The sequence below is a fragment of the Crotalus tigris genome, unplaced genomic scaffold (genome assembly GCF_016545835.1).
Source record: "Crotalus tigris isolate CLP2741 ecotype Arizona unplaced genomic scaffold, ASM1654583v1 scf7180000018183.1131761, whole genome shotgun sequence".
NCBI classification, from domain to species: Eukaryota; Metazoa; Chordata; class Lepidosauria; order Squamata; family Viperidae; genus Crotalus; species Crotalus tigris.
Genome location: NW_024096870.1, coordinates 190538 through 211871, shown reverse-complemented (window position 1 = coordinate 211871; position 21334 = coordinate 190538). Strand labels below are relative to the sequence as shown.

Here is a 21334-nt window from a genome sequence, read left to right as displayed (position 1 = left end):
TAAGAAATATAAATGAGTAAAAATTAAATAAAAGGGTATTTTTATATTTTACAATAAACCCCCTATGGCCAGTTTCTCAAACCAAACTGATGCTTCCCAGTTGGTATGTAGTGCAGGGCCTACCATTTTATTTCATTGTCAATACCATCTTCAGCATGTTACAGGGGATAATGGGCTCTGTCACCCAAGGCACTGGATACCATCACATTGTGGAAAGACTGATCTAGGTATGTGGCCTGACTTGGCTATTCCTCCCTGCCCAGAATGCTGTCTCTGCTCAGTCAGTTCTCTGGTTTGCATACCTGAAAACTGAGCCCAATATTAAATAGCTTTCTTCCAAGGGGAAATTATCTGAGCTGACTTAAATCCAGATGGAAAGATGCATCATCATCAACAACAACGATGAGAATGATTAATAGCAACAACTAGAACAGTCTGCTGAAACAATTTGTATTGTGCTAGATCTTAATAAATAAAATTTATTTATTTATGGTGGAATCCTTTCAAAGATATCACATTCCTCTAGCATAAACTGCTTTTTCACGCATGATTCGTTTAGAATAAAAGGAGCCAAGAATCAATACAAATGCCTCCTCCTCCTCCTCCTGAATAGCTTGTTTGCATTCTAACCATAATTAAGCTTGTCTGTTTTGATAATATTGGTGCTTAAACCCAAGTCCCATTGTTGGTCTGCGAATGAAGGTCTACCTAGAAGGTGTTCTGACTGGGTGAATTGCAAAGTAACTGAAATTTCAAACAGGTAATTAAACACCTTAGAAAACCCAGGGAGATTTTATTTCTGCAGTCTGCTTTAAACTGGGTCCTGAGGTCTACAGGCACAAGTAGAGGAGGTTAGAAGCCAAGCCTTCACCCCTTGTTTTCAGAGAAGGCCAATTGAACGGATTTCGGGTGTTGCGACACAACTAACTTTTCGAGACTGTAGCAAAGTGAGGAGCAGTGGAAACAGGGTGTTTTAGTCCCTGCGAGAAAAATGAGAAAACTCCCCAGACGCTGCTATTCCCAGCTACCCCCACTTAATAGCAGCAGCAGAAAGCAGCGTCGTCGAAGGAAAGTCCATGGGGCTTGTCCTCCTTCTGCAAAATTGTTTAACCAATCCTTGTATCAAGCTCCAAATTCTAGAGGGATTTCAGGCCCCTCTACCGACAGATCCTTCCGCGCGTGGTTTTAGGCAAGAAAAAGACATACAGAATCAAAGGTATCTTGAGCCTAAGTTAAGAATAGCCCTTTCTTATGCTAGAATTCGACCCGTGCTACTTGTAAAGAGCAGATAAATAGAAGTGAAGGCTTAATGAGCAATAGAAGGACACACACGCAAACACAGATCCAGAACCAAGCCTGAACTCCTGGCGATTGGGAATTGGGTGGGCTCTGGCTTTTCCAGGCTTCCAGGCTTATTTCTTATCAGACAACTGGCCGCCTTTGGCTTTTTCCTCCCCCGCTTCTTTTTTTTTTTTTTTTTTTTGAGGAGTGCTTGTTTTCAGTTGTGACCCTGGGCTGGTTCGCCAAGTCTCCTGTTGGGAGCAGTTAGTTGTGGCTGCGTTAGCTGGGCAGGACCTCCCAAGCGTCAACGAACGGGGGACCCTGCACAGCGTTAAAATCTCGTTGCTGGAAGCCGGCGTCGACGGGCTCCGCGGTGGCCGCGGGGGGGGGGGGCAGAGGCGTAAACAAAGTGGAGCCTTCCTCACTGCCCACCAATCCTCAGTGGAGAGATTTCCCCTCTCAGCTCGCCTCTGCAAACTCGCGTTTGGGAGATCGCTTTTCCAGAAAAGTTCGCCAGTTTAGGTTTCTCTGCCCCGTCATGAACGGCGTGCTGAGGGATTGCCTGTTTGAACAAATGCTGGTAACCTACGTGAACATTTCTTTTTCTTTTCGTCTCCCCTCCACCATCTAGTTTTCTTTGCTAGATTTCCTTTTTGAGAAAGCTTTTGGCCAGGGCTCGCGTCTTCAACGAGGCTCTTCCTTCCTTCTTTCTCTTTCAGGTAAATTTCCTTTCAAATCCGCTTTTTGAGATGGAGAATTTTCAGGATGAGGAGACTGCTAACTCAGCAGATGAAGAAGTACAGAACGAGTCACCTCAATAAGTTCCTCCCGGGGATATTCACGGCTATTGTGGCAGCCCAAGAACGCACCGAGCAAAGCTGTTTCCTTCAGAAAGAAACGTGCCCGCGAATGACACGGCCCCACTGCAAACAGCCCAGACATTCGTCTGAACTCGTTTGGGCTGGTTTCGGAGTAATCGAGCTCCGGGACACAGGATAGGACTCTGCTGTCGACCCTGCCGTCCCTTGGCTCTGCCAGCCACGGGGTTTGAGGGCCTGAGACCAGAAGCTACCTTCCCGTAACCTTCAACTTACCAAGGGCGTTGAGCGACTAATCGGGAGGCAGTTCTATATTCAAATGGCTACAGCACTAAGAGGAGCCTGGAGCCTGGAGAGGTGCTTTGAAATCCCCTCAACTTCAAGCTCTGCTGGTATTTAGTCCAAACTCTAGGGGAGGTTTAAAGGGTGTCGGATTATTTCAAGGCGGGCTTGGGATCCACTTTCCGTGCTGTTCAAGCATCTTTCCGAAATAAGGATTCTGCTAATCGTCCCGTCTTGCTTGCAAGAAAAAGGATTTTTCTCAACCCTCTTTACCCTCTGGCAATTTTCATGGTTTCTTTCGACCAGTTCAGTCGAAGAAACCTACCAGCCGCTTTACAGATGGTTGTAAATAAATTCCACTCTGCAACCAGGCAGAAAAACGGGTGAGTTTCGTAGAGCAGACGAATTTCTCAAAATTATCAAAGGAGATTATCCTTTTGTCCTTCCCCAACTTTCTTTTTTGAGTCTTTGAAACGGTTTGACACAGCCCCGGCTGGGGATTATGGGAGCTGGAAATCCCATAGATTTCAGAAATACTCTTCCCATTAAAGAGATAGTTGACTTTTACATAGACTCTCTACTCATTGGTGGTCTTTGGGGCTTCCCGGCTGCATGCAACATTTGGATAGATAAGGAAGAGGGTTTGGCATATGCAAAGACCGCACCGCAAGCCTTGCGCTTTTTCAAAGTTATTTCAGCTGTACCGTTCTTGATTTATACGAGGTGCTGTGCGTGGAAGATTTCATTAACGATTCAGAAATCTATGTGCAGAATCAATCCTATGCAGGCTGACTCAGTAACAGTGCAGTGGGATTGAATTCCAAAAGGAGGGGTAAGTCTGCAATTGCTACCTTAGGGTGTTTCAGTAAATAGTGCATGATGTTATCAAAAGGCGACCACAGTCTATATAAAACGTCTTTATTTCTAAATAAAAGAACTGATTTTAAGTTCTTTTAAGCAAACTATTTTGTAGTGCTATTTTTGAACTTCCAGTCAGATATTCATTGAGTTTTTCTTTTCTCAAATTGTTGGCTTGTTGTTTTACTATATAAATTTATCTGTTTATTTAGAGATCATTTAAAGGCATGAATGAGACTTACCCATCAAAACTGATCAATTGAGACAAAGATGGTCCTGTTGGAAGGTTTCTTTTAGATCCTGTGAAGGAGAATTATTGAAGTAAATATCTTGCCTTTTCCCAAAACTTCCAAATAATCTCTACCTGCTGAAATAATTTAGTTTTAAGTGGATTTTTGCAAGATATTTAAAATAAGGAAGCAAACCCCTTAAAACATTTCTTCTGTTAGGACTGTGGAGAACTACAAAACAACACCATCCTTTATTCACCAATCCTTTGATTTAAAACCTAATTTTGATATGCAATATAGGGCAAAGTAGAAATATTAAACAAATTGAATTGGAAGAAGATCCCAGAAACACCTGAAAGCCAATGAATCAAAGACGGTGAAATGCTTAAGTCGTAAACACTCAGAAATACCATACAGACTTAGGAGGAGTTGAATTAATGGAAATGCAGTTGAGATCTGAATCACTATACAAACCTTTGGGGTTTCATTGATCAAAAAACTAACCATCTAGTATAACTCAAGGAAAGATTCACACAGTCCTCCCTTTTATTACCTCTGAACTAAATTAATTTGAAAGGAAATCATTAAAACTTTATGAGTTTATTAAAAAAAAACTTATTCTGGCACATATTCTTTGAAAAATCAGTAGGATTACTATATTTTGTAAATAGTAAAGAATTGATCGGAATGAGTCCAAGTTGGGATATAGGAGATATAATAATGAACATTTTATTTTCTTACCATGTGTGGAGTAAAAAATATTTTTGGAAGTATTTAAAAAGGTTGAGAATTTGAGAGACAGAGACCATAAAGGACACTGTTTTGTAGCAGTGAGGTGAGGAAGGATGAAATGTTTTTCTTTCTAAATTATGTATCTCACCTCGTCCAAAATCATTTAACAAGAATCTCTCCAATTTAGAATTAAATGTTGGAAGTTACATTCAGCTGCCCCTTTTGGTTTAATTCTGAAATTCCTAGCTGAACTTCTAAACTGGAATCCAAACTATGCCACTCCAGCCTCCAGGTGGCTTGTGAAACAGGGCCAGGCAAAGAAGGAACCAGCTTCAGAAGGGGACAGAAGGAAGGGAAGGTAGAGCTTCTGGTTTCTCACCACTTACACCTGAAAGAAGGTTCTACCCAACTGCAATTGCAAACAGAACACTTCCAGTGTGTGATGGTTGAGAAAGTCTCTGGAAATTTTCCTATATCCTAAATATCCCTAATGGAGGTCAGGGCCCATTTGTTTAAAGCAACTTGTGTCCAATAAGACCAAATGGAGTTGGAGCCTCATTGGATGGTGAGCAGGGAGACCTGCAGCCATCCAACTATGGATATATTACAGCAGTCCCAAACAGCGTGCTCAGTGGTGAGAGTTAATGACCAGCAGTTTTTAGTACTTCTATTGCCTAGACCAGGGGTCTGCAACCTTGACAACTTTAAGACTTGTGGACTTCAACTCCCAGCTATGCTGGCTGAGGAATTCTGGGAGCTAAAGTCCACAAGAGGTCTGCAACCTCTGGCCTAGACAATAAAGAACAGGGAATTAGGTTATATGATAGTTCTCAACTTATAACTATAATTGGGAACAGAATTTCTGTTGCTATACAAGGCAGTTGTTAAGTGAGTTACACCTGATTTTATAACCTTTTATTTGTTTGGTTGTTAAGCAAATCATCACAGTTGTTAAGTGAATCATGTGTTCATTAAGCAAATCCCATTGAATTTGCTTGATGGAAGCTGGCTGGGAAGGTCACAAATGGCAATCATGTGACACTCCCCACCCCCACCCCCGGGCTCTGCAACCATTACAAATACATACCTGTTGTCAAGTGCTCAAATTTTGACCACATAACTATGGGGATTCAGCAAGTATTGCAAGTCAAGGATAGGTCATAAGTCACTTTTTCCAGTGCTGTTGTAACTTCAGATGGTCACTAAGCAAATGGTTGTAAGTCAAGGAGTAAGTGTACCTTATATTTTTGGTTACTTTATTGTCAACTCTCTCTCTCTCTCGCCTAACATTAATATTTCAGCATCACTTGGTTGTGTGCCAGGCCTGGGCCCCAAGTGTGAGAAGGACCCCATTTTCTGGCTATATTAACATTCCATAGTAACAGTTTTATGTATACTCTTTTAGTTGTTTTTATATGCTTTATGGCAGGGGTTTTCAAACTTGGCCCTTTTATGACTTGTGGACTTCAACTCCCAGAATTCCTCAGCCAGCGTTGCTGGCTGAGGAATTCTGGGAGTTGAAGTCCACAAGTCATAAAAGGGCCAAGTTTGAAGACCCCTGCTTTATGATATATGCAGTCCAGGGTCACTATACAGAATAATAGAGTTGGAAGGGACCTTGAAGGTCATCTAGTCCAATTGCTGCTCAAGCAGGAGACCCTATACCAGAGTTGGAAGGGACCTTGAAGGTCATCTAGTCCAATTGCTGCTCAAGCAGGAGACCCTATACCATTTCAGGCAAGTGGCTTTTCTTAAAAGACTCCAGTAATGAAGCACCCACAACTTCTGAAGGCAAGCTCTTCTACTGGTTAATTGTTCTCACTGTCAGGAAGTTTCTCCTCAGCTCTAGGTTGCTTCTGTCCTTGATTGTTCCTTGTTTTTTAGTGCTTTGACCCCTTTCTTCAGATGAGCTCAGATGAGTGGCTATAGAAATCAATCAAATAAATAAATAAATTCAGTCTTAGTCCCTAAGGAAGAATATCCAAATCAACCCCTTTCCTGAATATATGAATATCTTAATGCAATGGTGGCGAACCTATGGCACTCAGAGCCCTCTCTGTGGGTGTGTGCACCGTCGCCCCAGTCCTAGGCCTTCAGCCGGGCTTTATAAAACCTTTTCGCTTTAGGCCTCCGCCACCGTGTACAAAAAAAAAAGTTTCAATCAATCAGTCAATTTCAACTTCTCGTGGGGAAAAAAAATCTTGTAAAGTTGGAATTAATTGATTGAACTTTTTAGTCCCACCCAATCTGCTGTTACCACCACAGCCACGCCCAGCCAATGCGCCACACCCACCTGGCATCCAACGATGCATAAGTGGGTTTTGGGTTGCAATTTGGGCACTCGGTCTCTAAAAGGTTTGCCATCACTGGCTTAATGTATTCTTTTGGAAAGCTTAATGCTTTCTTATTTTTGGCAGAGCCAGAAAGCCTGACACCTTAATTTCCAAAATAACTTTTTTTTCTTCAATAAACAGGAAGCCCCATCAGATCCACGGCACATACAGCCTGATTTGGGACCAGTGCACTGTTGCATCCACTGTGTCTGCTTTGGACTGGAGCTTCACCTATAGGGATCAGAAGGAATTACCTTTGGCAAACTCCACCAAGGATTCTGTGCTTCAGACTTCTCTCCCTTCTTTCTCTTCCACTCCCCCCTTTATGAGATTATGTTGCTTAGCAAATTTTATCAGAATGATTTTTAGGTGTGGTCATTGGGGCCATTATTGTAACTGACAATCACACTGATTTTATATTTAGTAATCTTAATTTTATTTCCACAGCTCTGTTGGCTCCTTATCCCTAAGCAATCCAGTATCATCTGAGGGTGATGGGAAAGTAATAATTTCTTAAATCAACTAAAAAATCTGCACAACAGCTGCAAGAGTTAGAATTTCCAAAGAATTTGCCCCAGACTATTACCTAGTCTTTAGACCAACTTTTTCTATCTGTCCTTTACTGAAACTGAGATAAAATTAATGACCTCTGCTCACCTAATAGGCAGTATACTTTCCCTGTTTCATAGACATATTTTTACCTAGCACCAATTATAGAGGCAAATGATCATAACTGGTGAATAAATTACTTTCTTTATGCCCTAGCTGCTGCTGCTTCTTCTTCTTCTTCTTCTTCTTCTTCTTCTTCTTCTTCTTCTTCTTCTTCTTCTTCTTCTTCTTCTTCTTCTTCTTCTTCTTCTTCTTCTTCTTCTTCTTTCTTCTTCTTCTTCTTCTTCTTCTTCTTCTTCTTCCTATACCTTCCAGAGGTGTTTGATCTACCAGTCAAAATAGATTATAAAGCAAAGCACTAATTCAAATAAAGTATATGAAGAAATGAATTTAAAAATACAGAGATGCAATATATATATTGTGAATCATTCTCTAAACCAGTGGTTCTCAACCTGTGGGTCGGGATCCCATTTGGGGTCGAACGACCATTTCACGGGGGTCGCCAAACAAGGCTGTCCGCCATTTTTTCCTCCTTTTCTTTGGCCATGCCCCTGGCACCTGGTGATGTATAAGTGGTTGGGGGTCACCACAACATGGGGAACTGTATTATGGGGTCGCGGCATTAGAAATGTTGAGAACCACTGCTCTAAACACTTGAGTGGCTTTCTGATCAAAAAATAAGAATTCAAAGTTAGTGGAAATTTATGAAACAAACATTCCTGATTCAAAGTTGGCTAAAAAGAGTTCCTTGTAAAATTCACCCTCCAGCTAACTGAATCTTGGGATTTAAAACTATTCACAAGAGCAAAATGAATGTTTTGCCAAAGTTTCTTTTTTTATTTCAAATGATACCTATTTTAAAGAATGAGGTTAACTTAAATGAATGGCAGAAAGGTATTAACAAATTTATCTGGGCAGGGAAAAAACCAAGAGTAAAACTTAAAATTATACAGGATATTCGTGAGAGAGGTGGACTCAAGGTACCGAATTTGAAATTGTATTATGATGCTGTGGTTTTAACATTAATAAGTGATTGGATTAATTTAACAAATGTAGAAATACTCCTCTTGGAGGGTTGGGATTTACTTTTTGGATGGCATGCCTATTTAATTTTTAATAAAAAGGTTGATAGGGTTTTTAAATCTCATATTATAAGGATTTCCTTACTTCGGGTCTGGAGGAAATATTATAGAAGTGATTTTAAAATTCCACTATGGGCTATACCGGGGCATGCGATAGAAGGGATAAGGAGAGGAGTCAAGATGGATAGTGTTTTTTATGCACAACTACTTAGATGGGATGGTAAAAATTGGCAATTAAAATCCTTGGAAGATTTAATACATGAAAATATTATTTATTCATGGTTTCATTATAGACAAATAGTGGAGAGGTGGAAGATAGATCGTAATGTGGGTTTACTTAGAGAAGATGAGAATTTATTAAAACAAATAAAAGATTAAAGACGAACCCATATTAAGAGAATTTATGGGGTGTTAGTAGAATTGGATTCAGAAGCAGAATTAGTCAAAGAATGTATGGTCAAATGGGCACAAAATTTTGAAGAACCAGTTCTATTAGATATTTGGGAAATTATTTGGGTGAGGAATGTTAAATTTACACAAGCCCAAAATTTAAGGGAAAATTTTTATAAAATGTTTTATAGATGGCACCTTGATCCACAAAAAATGTCTCGTATGTATCCTGACTTACAGCCTAAATGTTGGAGATGTGGATGTTTGGATGCTACTTATTATCATATCTGGTGGTCATGTAAAAATATAAAAGCTTTTTGGATTAAGATATGGTGGAATATCCAAAGAATTTTCAGAAGAAGGGTAAAATTTACCCCACAATTGTTTTTGTTAGGTATTGTTTCTGATTGTAATACTAAAGAGACTACATTGATGTTAAATTTAATTACAGCAGCAAGGTTGTTAGTAGGGCAATGTTGGAAGAAGGAATCTTTGCCTACCTTGCAAGAGTGGTTTTTTAAAGTTTCTTATTTGGCGGAAATGGCAAAGATTTCAGCTTTCTTGAAAGACCAATCGCAAGAGAAGTATTTTTTGGTATGGAAAAAATGGATAGACTTTATACAATATAAGTTGGATATAAAAAAATATTATTTAGCTTTTCAATAACTTATATTTAAAACGTAAGATATTTTATAGACTTTATAGACTTTTTTTCCTCTTTTTTTCTTTTTATTTCTTTTCTTTTTCTTTCTTCCTATTTTCTTGTATTTCCTTGTATTTTTGTTTTTTTATACATATATTATTGCTAACTATTTTACAATTTGTTTAATTAATGTATTTAGACTTGTTTATGGTTTATATTTGTTTTAAGACTTTTTGAAAATTTTTTAATTAAGCCTGTATTCAGCTCTGGGAAGGTCGGGGGAGGGTTGGGGGGGGTTCGGGGAAGGGAATTGTATTGTTTTGTAAAATCTAAAAATTTTCAATAAAAAAAAAAAGTTAGTGGAAATTTATGAAACAAACATTCCTGATTCAAAGTTGGCTAAAAAGAGTTCCTTGTAAAATTCACCCTCCAGCTAACTGAATCTTGGGATTTAAAACTATTCACAAGAGCAAACACATTTAGTTAAATGCTAAGTTCTTTCATGTCTGAAGTAACTTCAGTGAACTGATTAAAGATTGTGCTGGCCTAAAGAATCAATTATTTGAATCTATCAAATGATGGAATAACAATTCAACAACAACAACAAAAACAACAAAAATAGAAGTAGGAAGATATGGCATATTAATACTGGTAATTTTGGAATTGGCTACAAGGTGTCTCTTGAAGTTCATTGTGTGAAATCAAATAAAACAAAACAGCCTCAGGTTTCCTGCTGACATCTTACAATTTATGCTGTTTCACAAATGGTTGATCTTTTGAAACCCAATATTTAAATCTGTCATTCTAGATTATTTGGAAACATCTAAAGTCATTGGATATCTGAGCCCTTTTTATATCCCTAGATATAGTTTTGCTCAATCCATAAAATATTTAGATTTATTTACCCAGATTGGAAATCTAATACCTGGTCCTTTAAGGGTTGAAAGAGACTTTTTGTGACATAAATTCTGTGTGTACTGTTGGCTACACTCTTATCCAATATATAGAGTGCAATATTAAGAGGAAGTTAAAAATAAATGCAATCATAAACATAGAATGAAGGATATGACTGATGTATAAGCAATGCCTGTGAAACAAAGTTTTTGGAATTGTAAGTTTATTTAATGCTAAATAGGAGCCAGAAGTATTGCCTGATTTAAAATGGTATTTGCAGTTTTAGTTGCGTAAATCAAAGCGTAATTTTCAAATTAAGGGAACTAATTTTCTGCTTCATTCTGCTTTGGTCAGATCTCACCTGGAGTGCTGTAGGGTATCATTGTGGAAGAATGCTAGAAACATAGCATTTTTAGAATCATTTGGAGAAGACATTTGAACAGGTGCAGAAAAACTAGCAATGGCTGGAAAACTGAGAATGGAGGCATTTAAGAGATGACAAGAGATGTCAAGAGAGTATATATGTACTTTTGAAGTACCCTAACACTAATCCAGAAGGAAATAAAATCCAGCATTCATTAGGATTTGCTTTGTTTTGTACATCTATAACACTTTTAAAAAAAAAAACAGGGCAAGCAATCAATAATATTTTTCCCTATTATGGCAAAATTAGGCCATAATTCCAAGACTGCTTTTATCAGATTACTCTAAAGAACTGGGCAGGAATGTCTTCTTGGCTTTGTTTCTTTTGCAATCCTCTCTTCAGCAGATCTCAAGGTTTTCCAATCTGTATTGCAGATGAGTTGGATTACTAGCTTTCAAACTCCCTCGCCCTGGGAGAGGAGTTATGGGGTTTCCAGTCCAAAACATGTGGAAGTTGCCAGGAAAGGCATCTTTAGTCTATTCATGTAACCCTCCCTCTCCACCGCAATTCATGTTTATGTCTTAAATCAATGTGCACTGATTCAGGGTTTATTTTGAGTGTATCTGTCCCTTCCTGGCCTGCAAACCTTATTTTAGTTCCCAAGACTGAAGGAGGAAAAAGAGTAAAAAAGACAATCAATCAACAAAACTTCACCCATATTTAAAAAACAATTTTCAAAGTGGTTAATGGAAGGCAGCCTTTTTAATTTTTTTAATTTATTTCTTTTATTTCAATTTTATTTCACTTTTACCAATCTTGCTTTTTTTTTTTTAGTCTCACCTGGAAGGACACAGTGTCAGACAGGTAAATAATGTGAGGAATTTCCAGCATACCTCTCATTTTTCTTCTGTGAAATACAGGTAGTCTTCAACTTATAACAGTTCATTTAGTGACCATTCAAAGTTACAACGGCATTGAAAAAAGATTGTTAAGTGTGATCATTTTTCACAACCTTTGTAGCATCCCCATGCTCATGTGATCAAAATTCAGATTGCTTGGCAACTGATTCATACTTATGATTGTTGCTATGTCCCAAGATCATATGATCACCTTTTGACAAGCAAAATCAATTGGGAAGCCAGAGTCACTTAACAAGTGTATTATTAATTCATCAGCTGCAGTGATTCGCTTAACAACTGTGGTAGTAAAATGGGGCAAAATTCACTTAACAAATGTCTTACTTAACAGCAGAAATTTTGGGCTCAGTTGTGTTTGTAAGCCGAGGACTACCTGTAAAAGGATTTTTGCTTAGCTTGGCCCAGACTGCCAAATGTACAATCCCAGTTCTCCAGTGGGAAAATGGATTCCCATTGAAATACTTGGTCGGCACAGATGGAGTGGCGGGAACTCAGTAAAGGTGGTAATGGGGAAGCTGCTGTTTGCCTCTGGTCTGGCGTCAATATTAGGTTTAGACTCAGGAAATAACTGCCAGTATGAAGAAAAGCATTTCTCAAAATGAAAAACGGAGAAAAAATTGAAAATAACTTTACTAGAATGTAAAGTGAACAAGGAAAATTTAAATCAGGGTTTTTCCCCCAGTCAGGTGCTTTCTAGAAGAGTTGACTGAGAATTCTGAGAATTGGAACCCAATTTGTTTGTGGTTTTTCATCTGGAACAAAGACTCACTGAGACACTTCTTAACATATGTTAGAGGTTGCAGCCTTACTGATTTACTGGTACACTGTCATTCTCAATACAGCAACATGCAACAGAAAGGCTTTCTTTACATAATCCTAAGTCATGTTTGGAATCTTTTGGCACCTTCATGTGCTGTAATGATATATTTACTTATTAGGGAGTAAACCACATTGAAATTATGGAATTTTCTTCTAAATAGTCATGGACATTACATTTGGCTACAGAATATGCAATCAGTGAAGCTGGCCATAGAAAAGGAAGCATATGCAGATCAGCAAATCAGCTCTCAAGCCATCTTCAGCAAACTGGTGCCTTCCAGATGTGTTGGACAAATTCCCAGAATTCCCAGCCAACATTAATAAAACACAAAGGTCATACTGGCTGAAAAATTTGCTAGTTGAATAGTCCGCGATTGGGGAAGATTGTGTGAGTCTATAAAGTGCTACACTTCCTTTTCACCATCACCACTGCCATCGTCCCCACTACATTTGTTGTTTCTCTTTTGCTCCCCCTTTTAAGATAAAAGATTAACCACATATAGTCTTGATTTTTGCATGTTTTCTTCTTCCTAGTGTTATTCCTGTGCTATGGTAGGGTCTGCTTGCATTTTTGCATGTTTTAACTCAACAAAATACACTTCAGGAGTAACATAATGGCCTGGAGAGGTCTTTGATGCTCTCTGAGTTTGGTTATTTTCTTGCAGATGTTTCATTACCCAAGCTAGGTAACATCATCAGTCCTAGCAAGGAGTGGAGTTTGCTCTCAGTTTATATTCTAGATGTTTGCCCTGCCAATTTTGATGGGAGTGATCTTGGAGTTTCTATGGTTGGACTGTTTACTGTTAGCTTGTTTGGCAGTTCCTTGATTGCAGGATTGTTTACTTCTTGATTGTTGGTCTGATGTTAATCTTGGTGTTAATCTATGCTTATCTGGGTGTTGATTGTGGAGAGGTGTTTTGGTCTTTTTGTTGCCTTTTTGGCTTGCTGATTCTCTTTTGCACACAGAATGTAGACGTTGTTTATTGATGGCCAGTTTGTCAGAGTGCCAGGCTTCTAGAAATTCTCTAGTGTTTTTGGACTTGGATTGGTTTAGGTTGATCACAGTTTTTCAGTTGAATCTAGGGTTAAGTTTGTCCATATGTTATGAAATTGAAGAGTTTTCATCATGTCTTCTGACTGCTAATTGGTGTTCATGGATGCCTCCTGCTAGTCTTCTGCTTGTTTGTTTTACATAGTGGCTGTTGCAGACGACTCCTGTTTTTTTCTTCTGAGGCTGCTGAGTGTTTTGGTTTACTTAGGATGTTTTGGAGAGCTTTAGTTGGTTTGTATGCTATGCTGATTCCATGTGGTTATAATAGTCTGTTGGTGGTTTCTGAGATGTTTTTTATGTATGGCAATGTTATCTTTTTTATGACATGTTGATTGTGCTATATTGGTTGAGTAGTCAAGCACTTTTTGATGAAGTTTGATATCCATTTTCTTGGAAGATGTTGTATAGAAGCTGTTTTCTTTTTCAGCTGTTTAGAATTGCTGCAGGATGTTTATGCTTAAATAGAATTCTTACACAAGACCATCCCACCAATACTGACAAGGTGCGCCACTAGAATATAAATTGAGAGCTAACCTCACTCCTTACTAGCACTGATGATGTTACCTAGTTTGGATAATGAAACATCTACAAGAAAACAACCAAGCTCAGAGAACATGAAGATCCATTCTTTGAGATGTTGCAGATCCTCTGTGTATGTAGATTAAACACTTGTTCCTTTTAAAGCTTAAGTACATGTACTTGTTTGGAAGTAGTCTCATTTAGGGCAGTTCCTTTAAGAAGCACCTTTGGATAATACAGTCCAAGTCTCCTTTGGAAGTATAAGCACTTCACTTTAGAACCTGGATCAGGCGATAATGAGAGGTTGAGAGGTGACATAATGAAAGGTCATTGATTCCTTGGGGAGTAGAGAGGCCATTGAGACACATATAATCTTGTTGGCTGGCCCACACATCACTCTTGCCTGCATCTACAGAACCTTCTGTTAGCAGCAATGTGCTCTGCTCTCAGATCATCCCAACCAATTGGGTTCTCTCCTAACCTTGGAATGTCATATCACTGAAGCTCTAATGAAGACAAATAAACTGTTTTCAAAGCTGTTGACAGATTGTCCTAATAGAGAAGGGGAGAAATCATATAACTGCCCCAAATACCAAGAGATAGGGATTCATTTGGGAGGCAGCATATCTTATTATGTGCTTCCACTATGATTCATCCAAAACAAAGCAGAAGTGCTTATTAAAAGATTGGTGAGAAAAAGGCTTGAGCCCAGCCTTGTGTAAATCTAATGAAATGTACATGTTTTATTAGAAGACTCCATCTTAGCATAGAACAAACAGAACAGTTTGAACAACAAACTTGTAAGTGGGATCAACCACAGCTATCCTCAATCTGCTGCAAGGTTCACGTATTATCATCCCACACATAATAAGGGTAGGAACTTGGGAATATTATTTTGCCACTTTAGTCTTATTTATCAATTTACTACTAAAACTCTCATGTCTATTTGATTGTAACCTTCAATTGGGAGAAACAGGCCATCATAGAACAACAGTGTTTTCATCAACATTTCTCACGTACGCTAACTTACATAATGCATCTATGACTATGACTCCTATGGAACTCATCTTTGGCAAAGTTGTGGCTGCTTCAGTGCCATAGTCAGCTGCAGTCATGTCAATGTCATTTTCAATGTTCCTCTGCCAGCTTCCTACAAGGAAAGTCAATGAGGAAGCCAGCAGAAAGTTGGAAGTCGCTCCTGCTCTTACTGATTTTTTGCCTGCCTGTTGTTGTTCTGTTACTTTGTTTAGATAAGGAAATATCTGAAATGGTGATTCAATGAGTCCTGAATTGTCTAGTGATAAGTAAAAAGAAAAATAAACACCAGCATGTATTGTAATCTTATCCATCACCTTAATATTTAATTTTCTATATGCAGGCAGAATTTATACAGACCATTGAGAAATGTATGAATATGATAAGATTTATTAGTGGTTTTTTTATTTTCTGAAAGTATATGTTAAAGTGACTAGAATGAAATATGTTTGGCACAAATATGGAGTCAAAGATTGGTTGGTAAAGGTAATAAAAGTGGTTCATGATGAAAGTAAAACATGATGATAATAAGTAGAACGCTTAATAAAAAGAATGCTTGGCTCCCTTCTCAGTTAAACAGGGAGTAAGACAGGATTATAGGATGTCTCATTGGATATCTAATATATGGGTGTGTAAATATATGGGTGTGTGAATAAAAATACTTATTTTTATAAATGTATAGTCTCATGCATTTGTATGTATATCATGTAGCTACAGAAGCAACAATTCATACAACTTGAATATCAGAAATTTGGGAAGTGATATTCTTTGCATCATTCACATAAACATAACAGTATTCCCAGAATTAGAAGTTTATATTGTTTTGAATTATATTCCTAGAAAATTGGGACAAGGAAGTGTTTTTTTTACAGCTTACCAAAAGCTTAAAGACTTCTTTTTCATTATTGCCCCAACTATTCAGTGCCCCACATTGCTAATGTTAATAGCAATATACAAAATGCTTATCTATGTAAATTAGCTCATGAATATAAGTCTTGCATTTAAAAAAATACTTCTTTCTTTATAATTTTGCATATTTTTCATTTTTATTTTTGTGTTATTCATAATAAAAGCAAAATAAATAAATAAATAAATATAACTCTGTTTTATCACCAGCTGTAGTTTAGTGCTGTGTTTTATCTCTCATCGTTTACTACAAAATTATGTATCTTTAAAGGAAGTTTATGCATTTTACCCTATCTCTATTGTTGTTATACCTCTGATCCATGAGCTGCATTGGCTACCAGCTTGATTTCAGGTCCAATTCAAGATGGGCCAGGTTATCTGAGAAATTGTATGTCCCTAATTACATCTGCCTGTTCTATTGGGTCTGGCAGGAGTGAGGCATATTGGGCATCCCATCTGTTAAGGCAGGAATCCCAACCCCCCATCTGCTGAGAACTGGGCTGTGCAAGCGGCAGGCAGGTGTGCCAAATTCCATTTGTGCAAGCAGCAGACGGACACATGAAACCATCCTCCCCTCCCCCACTGCCACACCCCTGGTCTGCAGAGCCAAAAAGATTGGGGACTGCTGGGTTAAAGGGTTCCATATGATAAGATTTAGGAGACTCCATTGTGGCCTTCTGGAAATCCCTTAAAGCCTGGTTTTCTCCACAGGCCTGGGGGTTCCCCTGGTGACAGGGAGCCTTTGTACTGATTGCATCATGTGTTCCATCTTGATGTTTTCCTCTCCTATTATCTTGTTTTTATTTATGTTTTATCATTTTAATTTGGTTTTGTGAAATGTTTCATTTTTTAGTGTATGTTTTGTGCGAGATGAGTGTCCATATAAATTTGATAAATAAATAAAAATAAATGTAAACTGTGCAGGATTATTTTGAAAGAGCAGATTCCTATTATATGTTATACTGTATATTAGTTTGGCCTTGTTCAAGAAATGCCTGACAATAAAGACTCTGAGTGGCATAAATGTCTAAACATTGTGCCTCCCTATGAGTGTCCTCACTGTTGCCTTCCTTCTAATGTTGATATTTCCTAGGCATTTACCAGCAGAGAGCAAAGTAATAGTTATCAGTCATTGCCATCTCACTGTGTTCACTGTCACTGAGAAAGAGAAAAAGCCAATCCTTTTGAGGGAGAACTGCAAAATTGCCCCTCTGCTAAATAATAATAAAAACAAAAGGTGACTTACTGTAGTAACAAGGCATGACCTTAACCCTTAACTTTCAGGGGAAGAGGGGATGAAGCAAGGAGACAGGATAAGACCCTAATTCTCACCAATGGGAAACCGCTTTCCCCATATCTCAGCATTAATGGTTTGCAGCATTCCTCCCATGCCACAGCTAAGTCTGAAATAAATTGGCTCAGAGCTTCATTGTCATGAGAATATTGGTTCTCCACCTTCCATGCCACTGGAAGGTGGAGCACCTCAAACCAAGTGTGTGGAAGAGGTTGAAAAAAGCCATTTGGGAGTTCTATATACACTATTTACAACTCTATCTCCAGTTCTATGATAGGAATAAGGTGAAGATTCACACACACACACACACACCCGTAGACTACCTGAATATGTTAACATAGCTTTCTTAACAACAGTAAAGAAGTGGTTTTTTTTCACTGCCCTTTTTACAGATTTTTTTTTTACTTTCTTGTCTAGGTTGAAGTCCTGAGATTTCCTCCTAATCTTCCTTCCAAGTACTTAATGGACTGCTTTACTTTTCTGAGTTCAGTCAAGGGAAGTTGATTACTACTGTAGTGTGTCTTAGCTAACTTACTGTAAAAGAGGAGAATAGCCTTTTCAGAAATCTGAAGCTGACCAAATCATATGCAAAATGTTTAGAATACCTGAAGGTACTTAATAAAGTACAACTCATAATATCTAAACAGACTTTTGTTATTTCTGTTGCAACAGTCTTACAAGCATCATCTTCTCCACTATTGTATCCTCTTACTACTATCATCTGCTCTGGAGTAACCACCAGCTGGAATTACTGTAAATAGTAATACTAATGATATAAAAATGTTTCTGCTAGGGTCTCTGAAGATTGACTTGTAGATTCTTAAGTCTGTGTGTGCTGTCAACCCAGATTAATTATCTAGCCGTTAATTCCTCTCAAATGTCCTTGGTACACCCTTATGGAAGCCTGATGAGTTTCTGTTGTAATGTTTGGCTTTCATTAAAGAAAGAATGATGGTGATATCTGCACATGATCTGCATTTATGGAATTTAGGAAACTCTACGAGCTAAGTAGGAATATATTCATTGTGTACAAAGCTTTCAAAGAAGCCTCAAATGTTGCATCCCAGCAATGAGCAATTGACACAGGAATACTCAAGACCTAGTAGTTTTTCCCCTCAAGGAAGAGACTGCAACAATGAGACCAGTTTATTTATAATCCCACAGCAATCAAATTCTAATTAGAGATGACAATTTTTCTTGTAATGCTAACTTTTTAATTGCAGATCTAAGATATGCATACATAGGTAAAAGGACTGAGACCATTTAAATAAGTGAAAGGATCCTTACATTGGCAGCCAATTGTAGGTTGAAGATGTAGGTATAAGACTTATAAGGTGTACCTTCCTTTCTATTGATTAATAATGGATACATTGGGATGAGGGAATATAGCCAATTAAATGAGCCATCTCTTGTTTCATTAAATTTGCTCCTGGGTCATCTATAGGATTAGTATGGGACATCCAAGACATTTTGCACTGGGACTTTTCTTTCACTTTCAGTTCCACATATAGAAATTGACTACATCAACAGATGAACCTTGTTTCAACAATGATGATGGGACTGTATTGTTTGCTATATCCCAGGACAATGGGTTACTTATAGGAGATAAGCCAGTTTATAATTTTAATACTGAGTACTCCAGTATTAGAAATAAGCTGTATTTACCAGCTGAATGGCTTTGTCTCCTGTAAGTATCCTATTAATCAATGTCCTGCATACCCCATTATCAAATCTGTTACAGAAATGGAAGGGGATGGATGAAAAGAGGGTGTGGAAACAATTTAAGGCAGACAGAAGTGGAATAAAGAAAGTTTGACCCTAAGCAAACTTACAAGAGTAAGTCCCATAAAGACAGGTCAAACCATCTCTAAGTGAACACTTGGAGGAGCATGTATTTAAACTTCTCTGGTGTTTAAGACAATTAGGGCTAATATTTCCCCAAGACCAGGGAGTGGGGTATGTGGGGTAAATGGGTCTTTGGAAATGATTTTTTCTATAAGTTTAGCTTTCAAGTCTTAACATGCAATTGGAGAGCTGGGGTGGGATGGATACAGGACATCAAAGACTATATAAATTGCAATATGGAATGCATATGGCGGAAATTAAAATCCTTACTGGCCAAAATGTGATTCTTAGTTTTTTTAGCTTTCTTTCCCCTCCCTCTCCTTCCCCCAACAAAAAGAAAATAGCTCAAGGGAAAATAGCTCAAGGCCATAAACACAACATTATGTTTTTGTTTAGCAGCAAGAAAAATAATGAAGTCTAAGCAGAACTTTCAGTTCCAACTTTCCCATTTAAAAAAAGCAGAAAGCTGTCTTAAAAAATGAGTTGGTATGAATCTCAGATCTGAAAGGAATAGATAGATGAGAGAGAGCTAGAGAAAGCAAGAAAGAAAGGAAGGGAGCGCGAACAACAAAGGCAAGTAAGGATTGAAAGTAGTATTTTTAAAAAAGTTTTTTAAAAAATACATCATCTTTGTTGCTGTACTCAACATATGACAGATATTAAAATAGACTGTATATACTGTATTCTAAAATCCAAAGTAATTTAATAGAACTAAAATTAGAGGAAAGTAAGTAATATAAAATGTTGTCCCTATTAGAAGTTTAACACTCTTGTTTAATTACCTTCCCACTGAAAATTGGCGGAAAATTGTTCTCCAATCATTCACATTTTCCATTCAAGCAAAATTCATTACTTTAATGGAAATAATTTAGTACAGATGTCATTAATGGCATGTGTCACAAAGTCACTAATGAGAAAAACATAAGTCAAAGATTCAGCAAGATTCACTTGTTCATGAGTAAATTTCATAAGATTCATTCCTGTACATAAGTATATTTGGGTTGCAATATTAAATGGATGAGTTTTTCTTTCTCTGAGGCTAGTGGGAGTAAACTAAGAGAATCATTTTACTAAATTTGGATGTGCCTGGTCTGAGGAATCAGATTATCTGAAAAAGCATCAGAGCTCACAGCCTTCTGTGGTGTTCTTAACACAGCTAAAATTTTGGTCTAAATTTATTATTTTCTGTTGTATATAATTGAAGAAGAGTGCAGTAAAATGAGCAGAAAGGAGTCACAAAGATAGAAATAAGCTGTCCTCCTCCACATACTTCAGAAGAAAATTGGAAACTTCAAAACGCTCCTAAACCAAATATCTCCTACAAGCAAAAGATAGGATTGCTCTACTTGTGTAATTAATAGATATACTTTGTAAACTATGTTGAAAACACTTTATCAAAGAAGGGAAGCATGCAAATGTTAAATATAAATACATTTTACATGCATTGTGCAAGTACTACCAGTATACAAAACAGCATTTGTAGGAAAATGATTCTGCCTCTAAGCTGAGACACTCAACTTCAAAAGCAGGAGTGACAGCAAAAGAAAGGAGGAAAAGGAAAAACATTTGTACATAAATATCAAGTGTAGTTCCCAGTGACATCTGAGGTTCACAACATACGCACTATTACTTCACTCTGCTGGATGTTAAAGATCAATAACATATGTTTAGAAGTCTTTAAGCTTACTTCTACTCATTGCTCTTGAAATATGGACAAATGTAACCTTAGCCATATGGGCTTCGAAGCTTTTTCTTTGTTAACTCCAAGAACCATTTGGGAGAGTAAGCAGCACCTTTGACAGCAAAGTAGAGATACACTAATTTAATTTTGTAAGTGGTTGTATGTTTCTGCATGCATTTTTTATGGAGAAAAAATGATAAAAAATCAAAAGAGAGAATAGATGTTTTGCAATCATGAAAAAAATGGAATATTAATATAGATGTAACTGAAGACAGATTTAAAAAATCTTTTGTACAGAAAATTGGGGGTTTCAACTGGAAATACTTATCACATGAATAATTTGAAATCCTCCAAAGCGAAACTGATAAGCAATGATTAGCCACTTTAAGCTAATACTGTGGCCAAATCTGCCATGAGTTTCTCAGGGTTTCCTACATTGTGACAGCACATAACTCTCAGAATAGCTGAGAATTACATTTGAATTCCTCTTGCTATGGTTCACTTTATTCCTGAAATTAGTGAGGAATGCCACTGTTATCGTTTTCTATAACCTATTACTCCCTCATTCCTTGGTACTCATAAAGATAGTTCTTGCTTAATGTTTGCTTGCTTCATGACTGTTCAAAGTTATGATAGACTCAAAAAAAGTTACTTATGACCCATCCTTAGAGTTATCATGCCTCTCCATGGTCATGTGATCATATTTTATGCACTTGGCAACTAGCTCACATTTATGATTGGTTGCAATCTT

At 37.7% G+C, this 21334-nt stretch overlaps 1 long non-coding RNA gene across 3 annotated transcripts; it reads left to right on the top strand.

Moving 5' to 3' along the window:
• The first annotated feature begins 859 nt into the window (after positions 1-859).
• LOC120310434 lies at positions 860-17701 on the top strand. Of its 3 annotated transcripts, XR_005557355.1 has the most exons (4): positions 863-1861; positions 2001-2764; positions 11351-11380; positions 17475-17701. It is a non-coding gene; the product is annotated as an uncharacterized LOC120310434 (long non-coding RNA). The 3 variants fall into 3 exon arrangements; XR_005557353.1 differs by lacking the exons at positions 11351-11380; positions 17475-17701 and adding an exon at positions 6676-7639 and having other exon boundaries at positions 860-1861; positions 2001-3213; XR_005557354.1 differs by lacking the exons at positions 11351-11380; positions 17475-17701 and adding an exon at positions 6676-7639 and having other exon boundaries at positions 864-1861.
• Positions 17702-21334: the final 3633 nt, after the last annotated feature.